This window comes from Pyxicephalus adspersus, chromosome Z (assembly GCF_032062135.1).
Source record: "Pyxicephalus adspersus chromosome Z, UCB_Pads_2.0, whole genome shotgun sequence".
NCBI lineage: Eukaryota > Metazoa > Chordata > Amphibia > Anura > Pyxicephalidae > Pyxicephalus > Pyxicephalus adspersus.
In genome coordinates, this window is record NC_092871.1 from 63,362,531 (window position 1) to 63,373,131 (window position 10,601).

The window sequence follows — 10,601 nt, forward strand, 5'->3', positions numbered from 1 at the left end:
TCATGAGTGACTCAACAATAAATGTGTACTGTAGTCTTCTTCATGGAAAAATAAGACATCCCCTGAAAATAAGACCTAGTGTGTTTTTGGGAGCCAAAAAAAATATAAGACAGTGTCTTATTTGCGGGGAAACACGGTATATTACTACAAATATATTACTACAACTACAATTATACAAAAATTCAAAGGAGGGCACTTTCAAGGCAGATATCAACCAAATCATGAATTTAAAACATAAAATTTATTATAATTATATATATACACATTAAAACCACAAATGGTTAATTAAAAAGCTCCTAGATAGATCTCAAAACATTTTTCTAGACGCGTTTCACAGGCAAAGGCCAAGGAAGCAGCCAATGCCTATGAAACGCATCTAGAAAAAAACTTTTGGATCTATCTAGGAGCTTTTTAATAATTCATAACTTTATCACCTTCAACCTATCGAACTCTTGCCCTCCCTTGCCACATCCAAGACCTGGTCATTGGCAGAGAGATATCCGTAACCTTGACCACAACCTTTTCTCAAACTGCCTTGCGTCCCTATCCCCCTCCCTTTCCAAAATCACCTCCCCAGATGAAGCTGCTACCGTGTTAAACCACTCTTTTTCCTTGGCTTTGGAAAATGTTGCCCCTGCCGTTTTCCGCTACCTCCGCCCTGCCAACCCCCGACCCTGGCATAACATACACACCAAACAGCTACAAAAGACTGTTCATGCAGCTGAGCACAAATGTAGGAAATCTGGCCTCAGTCCTGACTTTATGGACTAAAAAGCCAAGCTACAAAGCTTTAACACAGAGCTCACTGTCACCAAGCAAAATTATTTCTCCGCAGTCATCTCCTCCCAAGCTTCCAACCCACGCAACCTCTTCTCAACAATTGACTCCCTCCTAAACCCCACACCTGCTCCCCCTAACAACATCCTTCTCTTCCCAAGACATTGCCACCTACTTTGGAGATAAAATAGACAAAATCAGACATGATGTCTCTGCCCACCTAGCCACTCCAACCATACCCTCCCCTTCCATCTGTAAATCATCATTTGCCCCCCTCAGCCCTATTACTGTGGACGAAGTCTTATCTCTTCTCTCATCATCTCCGTCTACTACCTGTCCACTTTACCCAATTCCCTCTGATCTACTCTGTGCCCATTCCTCCACCCTGGCCCCTGCCCTAACCGAACTATTCAACCTTTCCCTTTCTACTGGTAAATACCCCTTAGCTTTTAAACATCTAACTACCGTCCTATCTCCCTTCTCCCATATGTCTCCAAACTTCTTGAACGCCTTGTCTACAAAAGACTCACCGATTACCTGAGCACCAACTCTCTCCTTGACCCCCTACAGTCTGGTTTTAGAGCTGCCCATTCCACTGAAACAGCCCTTTCTAAAGTGGCTAATGACCTCATCAGAGCTAAGTCTCAAGGCAACTTTTCCCTGCTCCTTCTCCTCTGCTTTTGACATTGTTGATCATCCCCTTCTAATACAAATCATGCACTCCATTGGTATCAGTGACACTGCTCTCTATTAGTTTGCTTCCTATCTGTCTGATCTCTACTTTCAAGTTTCTTTCAATGGTAACTCCTCCTCGCCCACTCTCCTCAAGGGTCAGTCCTTGGACCAGTTCTTTTTTTTCTGTACACCTCTTCTCTCAGTAGTCTCATATCCTCCTTTGGCTTACAGTATGTATGCTGTATGCTGATGACACTGAAATCTATCTGTCCAACCCTGACCTGTCTCCCTCAGTCCTGGATAAGGTCTCATGCTGCCTGTTAGCCATCTCATCATGGATGTCTGAAACTCCGATTTTTGAAACTCAACCTGGAAAAAAACAGAACTCATCATCATCCCCCCCTCAAATTCAACATCTCCCCCTGACATATATCTAACTGTTAACAACACTGGTATTCAGCTCTCCCCTCAGGCACATTGTCTTGGTGTCACCTTTGACTCTGCCCTCTCATTTACCCCCCATATTCAGAACATTTCCAGGTCCTGTCACTTTCACCTACACAACATCTCCAAAATCAGCCCCTACCTGTCCCCTGAGACCACCAAAACCCTTGTACATGCTCTTATCATCTCTCGTCTGGACTATTGTAACATCCTTCTCTCTGGTATTCCACTAACCCGACTCTCTCCTCTACAATCTATTATGAATGCTGCAGCCATGCTCATCCATCCTTCCCACCACTCCTCTTCCGCTCCATCTCTACACTGGCTTCCATTTCACCTTAGAATCAAATTTAAGCTCCTGTGCTTTGCCTTCAAATCCCTACAGTTATTGTCCCACTTACATTTCTGACCTGGTAAAAAAAAAGTACTCCCCAAACCGCTCTCTCCGCTCCTTCAATGACCTACTCATGATTTCCTCACTCATAACCTCATCACAGGCACGGATACAAGATTTCTCTAGAGCTGCCTCTCTGGAATGGTCTTCCTCGTCCTATTCGGCTTGCTCCTACTTTCTGCTCATTTAAAAGAGCATTCAAAACCCATTTTTTTCAAACTTGCCTACCCATCTTCTTCTGTCTTTTGAAACCATCACTACTTCCCACCATTACATATCCTCCTCCTATCGTGTGTAAATTCCCCCACCTACTAGATTGTAAGCTCTTCGGGGCAGGGTCCTCTCCTCCTGTATTACTTTCTGTATTAGTCTGTCTTTGCAACCCCTATTTAATGTACAGCGCTGCGTAATATGTTGGCGCTAAATAAATCCAGTTTATTAATAATAATAATAATAATAATTCATTTGTGATTTTATTGTTATTTTTGTTTCAATCAGTTTTATTAAGTTTTCAAAGAAAAAAAATAACAGGTAAACATAACAAAAAAGAATCAGATTTACAACACATACATCATGTCAAACATAACATTGTAGGCTTCGAGTTAACAGACATATAATACCAGGAAGCTGCATATACCCAAAAAATATAACAAAAAACATAACAGTTCTGAAGGGATCATATAGCACATATTAAACCTGTACAAAAACAGCTACATATCTGCTAGCGGAAGCGTATGGCACAGAATGTAAACCAATATTCTTAAACAACAGATAAAATAAAAACAAAGACAGACACAAATCACAAAGCAGCCCAGGGGAGAAGGGGGGATGGGAGGGGGGAGGGAATGCTGATCGATACAAAAATGAAGGAGATATATACCGGTATTAACCCTCAATACCGGGGTTGTGTTCCAACCTGTAAGTCTGGAAACTAAATAAAATATGTACGGAAACGGGGAGAGTCTTTAAACCAGTCCCAAATGGACCAGGTAACTCTAAATTTTTCCATTCTATCATCATCCTCCGCGACCAACATCTCCATATGGCGGATTTTTTCAAGTTTGGAGACCCAATTGGCTATAGAAGGAGCAACAGATTGCTTCCACAATCTCGGAATAGTGGCCCTTGCTGCCGTAAGAAAATGACGTAGGACCCCACCTTTGATGGTTTTGAGCGAACCCGGAACCATGGATAAGAGAGCTATATTGGGAGTATTGGTTATGGTGGACCCAGTGCTGTCGTTTTACACCTGAATAATCGTGTCCCGAAATCGATATATAAGCGGACACTCCCACCATATATGAAGCATTGTCCCCATTTGTAAGTGGCATCGCCAACAACGATCAGATTGTGTTGGGGAGATTCTATGGAGATCCACAGGGCAATAATACCACCTGGATAGAATTTTGTAATTAACCTCTTGAGCTCTACAGGTTAAGGCCAACTTATGAGTTAGGGTAAATGATTTTTCCCAATCATCCGCAGTTATGAGACCAGTCATTTCCCTCCCCCAATATCTAGTGTATATAGGTGCAGAGGGCTCAGAGTCCTGAGCAATTAGCTGGTACAACCTAGACACAACATGAGAGGGGCGGTCAGGCGAGCCAACCAACTGCTCGAAAGCCGTTAAACTTCTATATAGGAATGATAAGTCAGTAAATGAAGCTACAAATGATGACAGTTGCCTGTATGAAAGCCAAGAAAGCAACTTGCTTCTGTTTGGGAGATCCAGGGAGGCCAGTGGGGGAACCCGTCCGTTATGTAATATACTCCTAAGATGATGGCTGTCCGAGGCGGACCACGATAAAAATGAGGAGGTTCGCATTGCCGGAGGGAATGCTGGATTATCAAATAGCGGTGTCATGGGTCCTGGATTCGTCGACAATTTGCCTGCTCTGAGGAGGATATCCCAAATATGTAATAGATCTAATGTAAGTGGGAGTAGAGGGTGGGCCGGTTGTAGAAATGACCGGCCCACCCATGGCAGGGACCGGAGGCTAACTGGAGATAGACAATCTTCCAGCTGTACCCATTCCTTCTTCTCCCTGTTCTGAAACCAGTCTATCAAACGCACTAAAACCGATGCCCTATAATAGGAGATAACATCTGGAGCCCCTGCACCTCCTCTACTTTTGGCCTTGGACAGGGTACTAAATGCCAGTCTAGGGCGTTTCTGTTGCCATATAAATTTAAAAAAAAAAACCTATGGATTTTACGAAGATATGCGGTTGGCAAGAATATGGGGACCGATTGAAAAAGATATAACAGTCTGGGGATTATATCCATCTTAAGAGTGTTTATACGGGCGAACCAGGAGAGAGGCAAAGAATCATATTTCTGAAGGTCAGATTGAAGTTTACTGTACACTGAGGAATAATTAAGGGAATACAATTTGGAGGGATCCGATGGGACCATTATACCCAGATATTTAATGGCATCAGAGCAAATCCAGAAAGGCACATTAGAACACATAGCTGACATTTGAGTAGAGTCCAAGGTAACATTAGGAATTTCAGATTTGGAATAATTGACCTTGAAATTACTATGTGTACCAAATTCATCAAGTTCCTTCAGGATGGTAGGTATCGTGATATGAGGGGATGTTATATATATCAAGAGGTCATCTGCGGATAAAGAAATTTTATATTGTGTATCACCCACCTGGATCCTTTTACATTTGGATTGTGGCGCAAGGCCACAGCCAAATGTTCCATAATTAAGGCATAAAGTAAAGGGGAGAGAGGGCACCCCTGCCTCGTGCCATTCTTGATTTAAAAAGAATCAAAGAGAGTGCCATTAACCCGCACCCGAGCTCTGGGTGAAGAGTACAATGCTGCGATTCTAGAAACCATGCAGGGTCCCAGGCCCACCTGACGTAACGCCGATTACATAAACTGCCAACCAACCCTGTCAAAGGCTTTTTCAGCGTCTATTGACAGTAAGCACGCAGGGCTGCCTGAGGATTTAGCAAACTGGGTCAGCAGGAGAGTCTTAATAGTATTATCCCTGGCTTCCCTTCCATAAATAAACCCTGTTTGATCCTTATGGATCAATGATGGCATATGTGGGGACAACCTGTTGGCAATCAACTTGGAAAACATTTTTGCATCCACATTAATCAATGATATAGGTCTATATTTAGAGCAAACCGTATGGTCTTTGCCAGGCTTGGGAAGAACCGTAATATGCGCTTCCAAACTTTGTGAGGGGATTGGCGTATCGGCAGAAACAGAAGAAAACACTTTGGTCATGAAGGGGACAAGATTAGAAGCGTGGAGCTTATAGAATCGTGGAGTAAATTCATCTGGACCCGGGCTTTTTCCGGTTGGGGTGGCCTGCAGGGCAGCAGATACCTCCTCCTCCGTAAACGGGGATTCCAATTGAGAAATCAGCTCAGAAATAAAAGTTGGAAGGGCTGTTTTAGTTAAGTATTCCTGTAGAGGGGAAGGAGTAGCTGGAGCAGGGCGTAGTTGATAGAGCTCCGCATAATATTTATAAAAAGTTTGCAGAATCTCTTAGATAGATTAGGGATAGATGTCAGCCTGCCATCAGGCGTGTGTATGGACGGGATATATGTGGTGGATGTGCGCCGGTGAAGACCCCTCGCCAGTAGTCTGCCACATTTATCCCCATATTGGTAGATCAATTTACGGAAACAATCCCTGTGGCGTTGGTGAGCCAAGTCGTACAGTTTCAAGAGATGGGTTCTAGCAGCTGTCAATTCTAAAAATACAGCAGGGGCCATGTTTTTTTTTTGCAGGCGTTCCAGAGAGCGGATTTTATCGGATGTACAAGCTGGATCCTGTGCTCTGATCTTTTTAAGCCTAGTGCCTTGTTGTATAGGAACCCCTCAAACTACCGCTTTCATAGCCTCCCATTGCATAGGAAGGGGAGTGGGGTCCAAGGCGTTCTCTCCAAAAAAAATTGGTTATCGCATCGAGAGCTGCTTTTGCACAGAGAGAGTCTTTAAACAAAGAGTCATTGCATCTCCATGTCCATGCTCTAGGGCATATGGGGAATCTGAAATGAGAGGGACACTGAAGAGTGGTTGGACCAGGGGCAGGACTCTATAGAAGCAATAGAACACCAATCAAGTATGGAATGGCTCGCCAGGATATAATCTATGCGAGAATACATATTGTGCGGGTGGGAGAAAAAGGTATAGTCTTTGGTAGTGGGGTGCAGAATGCGCCACCTTATTATTATTCTAAAATCGTGCAATTTAGAATGAAGGGATACCAAAACCAACATAAAGAATGAGCGATCCCTGGGCATTCGCCCAGAGTACTAAACAGTCCCAGAATCAAGATACCTAAGGTGTAGAGCATATATCAAAAGACATCAACATAAGATAAGCATTTCACTGAATTCCTGCCAAAACAGTCTAAGGGAACAGGGATACAACATCCCAGGACCCATAATAGGGCTCACTGGGGAGGAGAGAACAGTATAGTTCGCGCATCCCCCAGCGGGCCCTAGACATAATTAACCACAGGATCTAAAGGGCATTCGAGAATAACAGTTCAGCTAACAGCAAAATCAGTAGCAATAAAGACTAGATAAATAACGCTCAACATAGCTACCGGTACATGGAAAGTCCCACCGTGGAGGAGAAACTACTTGCACGGAGTCAAATGTAGACCGATGGCGCTTGGCGACACAGGAACATATAACTCCATTCAAAGGCGTACTGTTCTCTTAACCAAGCACGGCAGGTGATGACAGTAGTAATCCAGTGGTGTCTAGTAGCCAGTACATGGAAAGTCCCACCGTGGAGGAGAAACTACTTGCACAGAGTCAAATGTAGTCCAATGATGCTTGGCAACACCGGAACATATAACTCCATTCAAAGGCGTACTGGTCTCTCGACAAGGCACGGCAGGTGATGACAGTAGTAATCCAGTGGTGTCTAGTAGCCTAAGAGACACAAAAAGGTTAGGATTGAAGGTAAATATTCCAAGAACAATGATGAAGGTATCCCGAGATCCAATAAAAATTGTTGGCGATGCCGATTCAATTGGCTAGGTTGTGGAAGGAGGAGGGGAAGAAGGATGGCCCGTGACACTAGTAACTTGTTGAACGGACTCATGTATGGCGTGGAATTCTGCCTTGCAGCTCGCTTCCAAGTGCCCTATACTGCGTTCCAGATCCTGTTTGGTGGGTAGGGCACGTAAGTGGGCCTTCCATTCCCACTCCTCTACGGATTCTGTATTGGCTGGGCTGTGACTGAACGAAGCAGCTAAAGAGGGCATCATGCAGGGGCTGAGATTGGGAGAGTCGGGGTGTACCTCTGGAGAAGTTGTGGAGGCATCTGAAGTTGATGCTGACAAGTCCTGCTGCAATTCAGGCTCCAGCGGTGTGCACCGCGCCAAAGGTGCCTGCTCGTCAAGTGCCATGAAAAATCGAGCCCCCGGCTTTGAGGCCTTGTCCCGGACCCTGCGGCCTGCCGCGGGGAAGAAGCCTTGTAGTCCTCCGGTGGAGGGATCGCCCCCTCCGGGGCGTCCCTTCTGAACCCCTTTACTTTGGGACCCATTAAAACCTGATAAAAAGGCGCTATAGCGCTTACACTTGTAGGGGTCTGCCTTTTTCTATCTGCTTGCTGAGTTGTAACTTTGTAAATAGAAAATAAAGTTGTTGAAGTTTTACCCTGTCCTGGGTGGAGGCACTGCCAACTTTATTATTATCCTCACTCTTCCACATAGCGAAGGCTCAGGATCCTCTTTGTTATCTACAGGTTAGCGCCATAGCTTGTTTTGTGGGAGTCATTTACATTACCCCCCCATAACAGGGCTACACACTACTGGGAACCTCCAGGCGGGATACGGAGCTTAGGAATCAGCGTCCTACTCCGCCACCATCAGGCCACGCCCCCTTTATTGTTATTTTAACAAATTTTATGTTTTAAATGATATCTGCCTTGAAAGTCCCCTCCTTTGGATTTTTGTATGATTGTACAAATATTATTATTAATAAACAGTATTTATATAGCACTAACAATTAACGAAGTGCTGTACCTTAAATAGGGGTTGCAAATGACAGATACAGACAGTGACACAGGAGGAGGAAAGGACTCTGCCCAGAATGGCTGATATTCCTCCCTTATCTTTGACAGCTATGTTATGGAATGTCTATCAGCCCTGGGAACAACAATCATTTGTATAAATAGCAAAGTATTGGAGAGATGAGGGGATAAGGGAAAACACCCATGTAACACCAGGACTGCTGTGCTAACATTGATATATTAGTGGTGTTGATAGATTATGATCCAGATGAACATTTTCAAATGTTTAATTGCATATAAACAAATATAATCCAGGATCCAGTGCCCTAGTACAGTGGTCACCAACCTTTCGGACCTCACAGGCCACCAAATCCACGGAATCCAGACCAGGGATGCTTGTGTCACTTAAAAGGGAAGAAACTTCCCCCAGAGTGACGTCATGATGCCAGCACCTGCCCCGCCTCCCATCGCAGGCTTAGACCTGGTTGCTAAACATCCTTCGGGGACAGTAGTGCAGGGCTGTGGATGCAACAAAAGTTGTGTACACAGCCTTGCATTACTGTCCCCCCAGGATGTTTAGCAAGCAGGTCTGAGCCTGCAATGGGAGAGTGGGGGGTTGTGTCCATCTGGGGGACATGATCAGTGAGGTCAGGAGAAGGACCCCGCTGGGGAGCACACCGAGATTTTCTCGTGAACCACCAGTTGGACTGCTGCCCTAGTATACAGCTGTTTACTTCTGGTATATCCAATATGGCAGTGGTGCCAATCTTTTTTCAGCTGGGGGCTGCTTTTGACATTGGGATAAAACTGGCATGCCACAATGCAAACAAAAATTAAAGATGTATCTTTAAAGTTAGAATGGTTTTAATTTAAAATAAAAATTAAATTGAAATGTTTCTGGTTACCGTAACATACATGCACCAAATGAAAGGAATGACAAATCAAGGATCTCTGCAATGGATACTTCCAAATGAAATCATAAATTGTAGAGCATATACATGAACAGGAAAGGTTTACGTTGTAGAAACCAGATTAATCTGGCAATTGCCAAGCCTCATAATGAAATAGTTAAAGGCAAGTAGAGAGAAAGAGAGGCCAATTTATGATTACTGATAAAACACAAGTTTATTAATACACAAGAAAGGTTTAATAATACACAAGAAAAAACATATAAGAAAAGTATTTAGGAACACATTACAAAATTATAACATTTTTGTTATTCAGAAATTCAAGTTGCACAGGAACATGAGCTTATTGTTACTCTGTTAGTGATTGTTTGAAGAAACCAAGTCCCTTAAAGGGTCTCCTGCCAGACGCGTTTCGCCTATTTGGCTTCCCCAGGGGATTAGAGAATTGTGCAACAGGTTAAGAACAATATTCTTAACTTAATTGAGTGTGTAAAAATTACATTATCGTAGAAAACATACATACATATCATTTCAGAAGTTGTGACATGAGGTTACATTAATATCACATGTTGATTAGAATAATAAAGTGTCACAGAGAAAACTCTAATAGTAGTTAATTTTTATATTTTTAATATTTACATATGTTTACAATGCATCCATTACATATTTCAGCACATCATGTTTGGGTTACAAACCAACCTAGAAGTTGAAGTCATAGAAAGCACACTTTAATCGTTTGGGAAATGAAATAGCAGACATATTTGTGCAAGAGCTGGACCTTTATGTGACACTTTACAAAAACACATAGCCAAACTAGGGCAGAGTGCAATTTAGTTTAGATTTGCGCAAGCATTGCTTATGCAGACAGAAAAGAATGAAAAATACATGACTGTGATAGTGCTGAGTTCCCGCAGGCCGTGCCCCACTCCCAATTGGCCTCCTCCCCAAATCATTCCCCCCCACGTGCAATACCAACACATTTGGACTCCTATCCCACTGCAAATACAGACGAACCTCTGCCAGCAGCCTACTCCATTGCATCCCGGGCACTCCAATCCACCGAATTACAACTTCGGCATGAGGGAAACCCAGCTGCCACCCATCCGGCCGTAATGTTGCTCGTCTGGCCCCCCGGCTCACATAGGAGTGCCCGATGATCCAAACAAGTCACTGGGAACCACCTAAAACAAAATAACAAAATTATGCACAACGCGATACCATTCATTTCTTATGAACCCCCCAGCCCATCACAGCATATGAGGCCGCACCGATGACCTAAAACGATGAGATTCCCAGCGACCAATGCAAGGAAAATTGTCCTGCCTCTACCCCCTCCTCCCATAAACATCTTCTAAAAACTGCCACAAACTGATATCTCGATAAAGCCAAACCATCAGCGTGC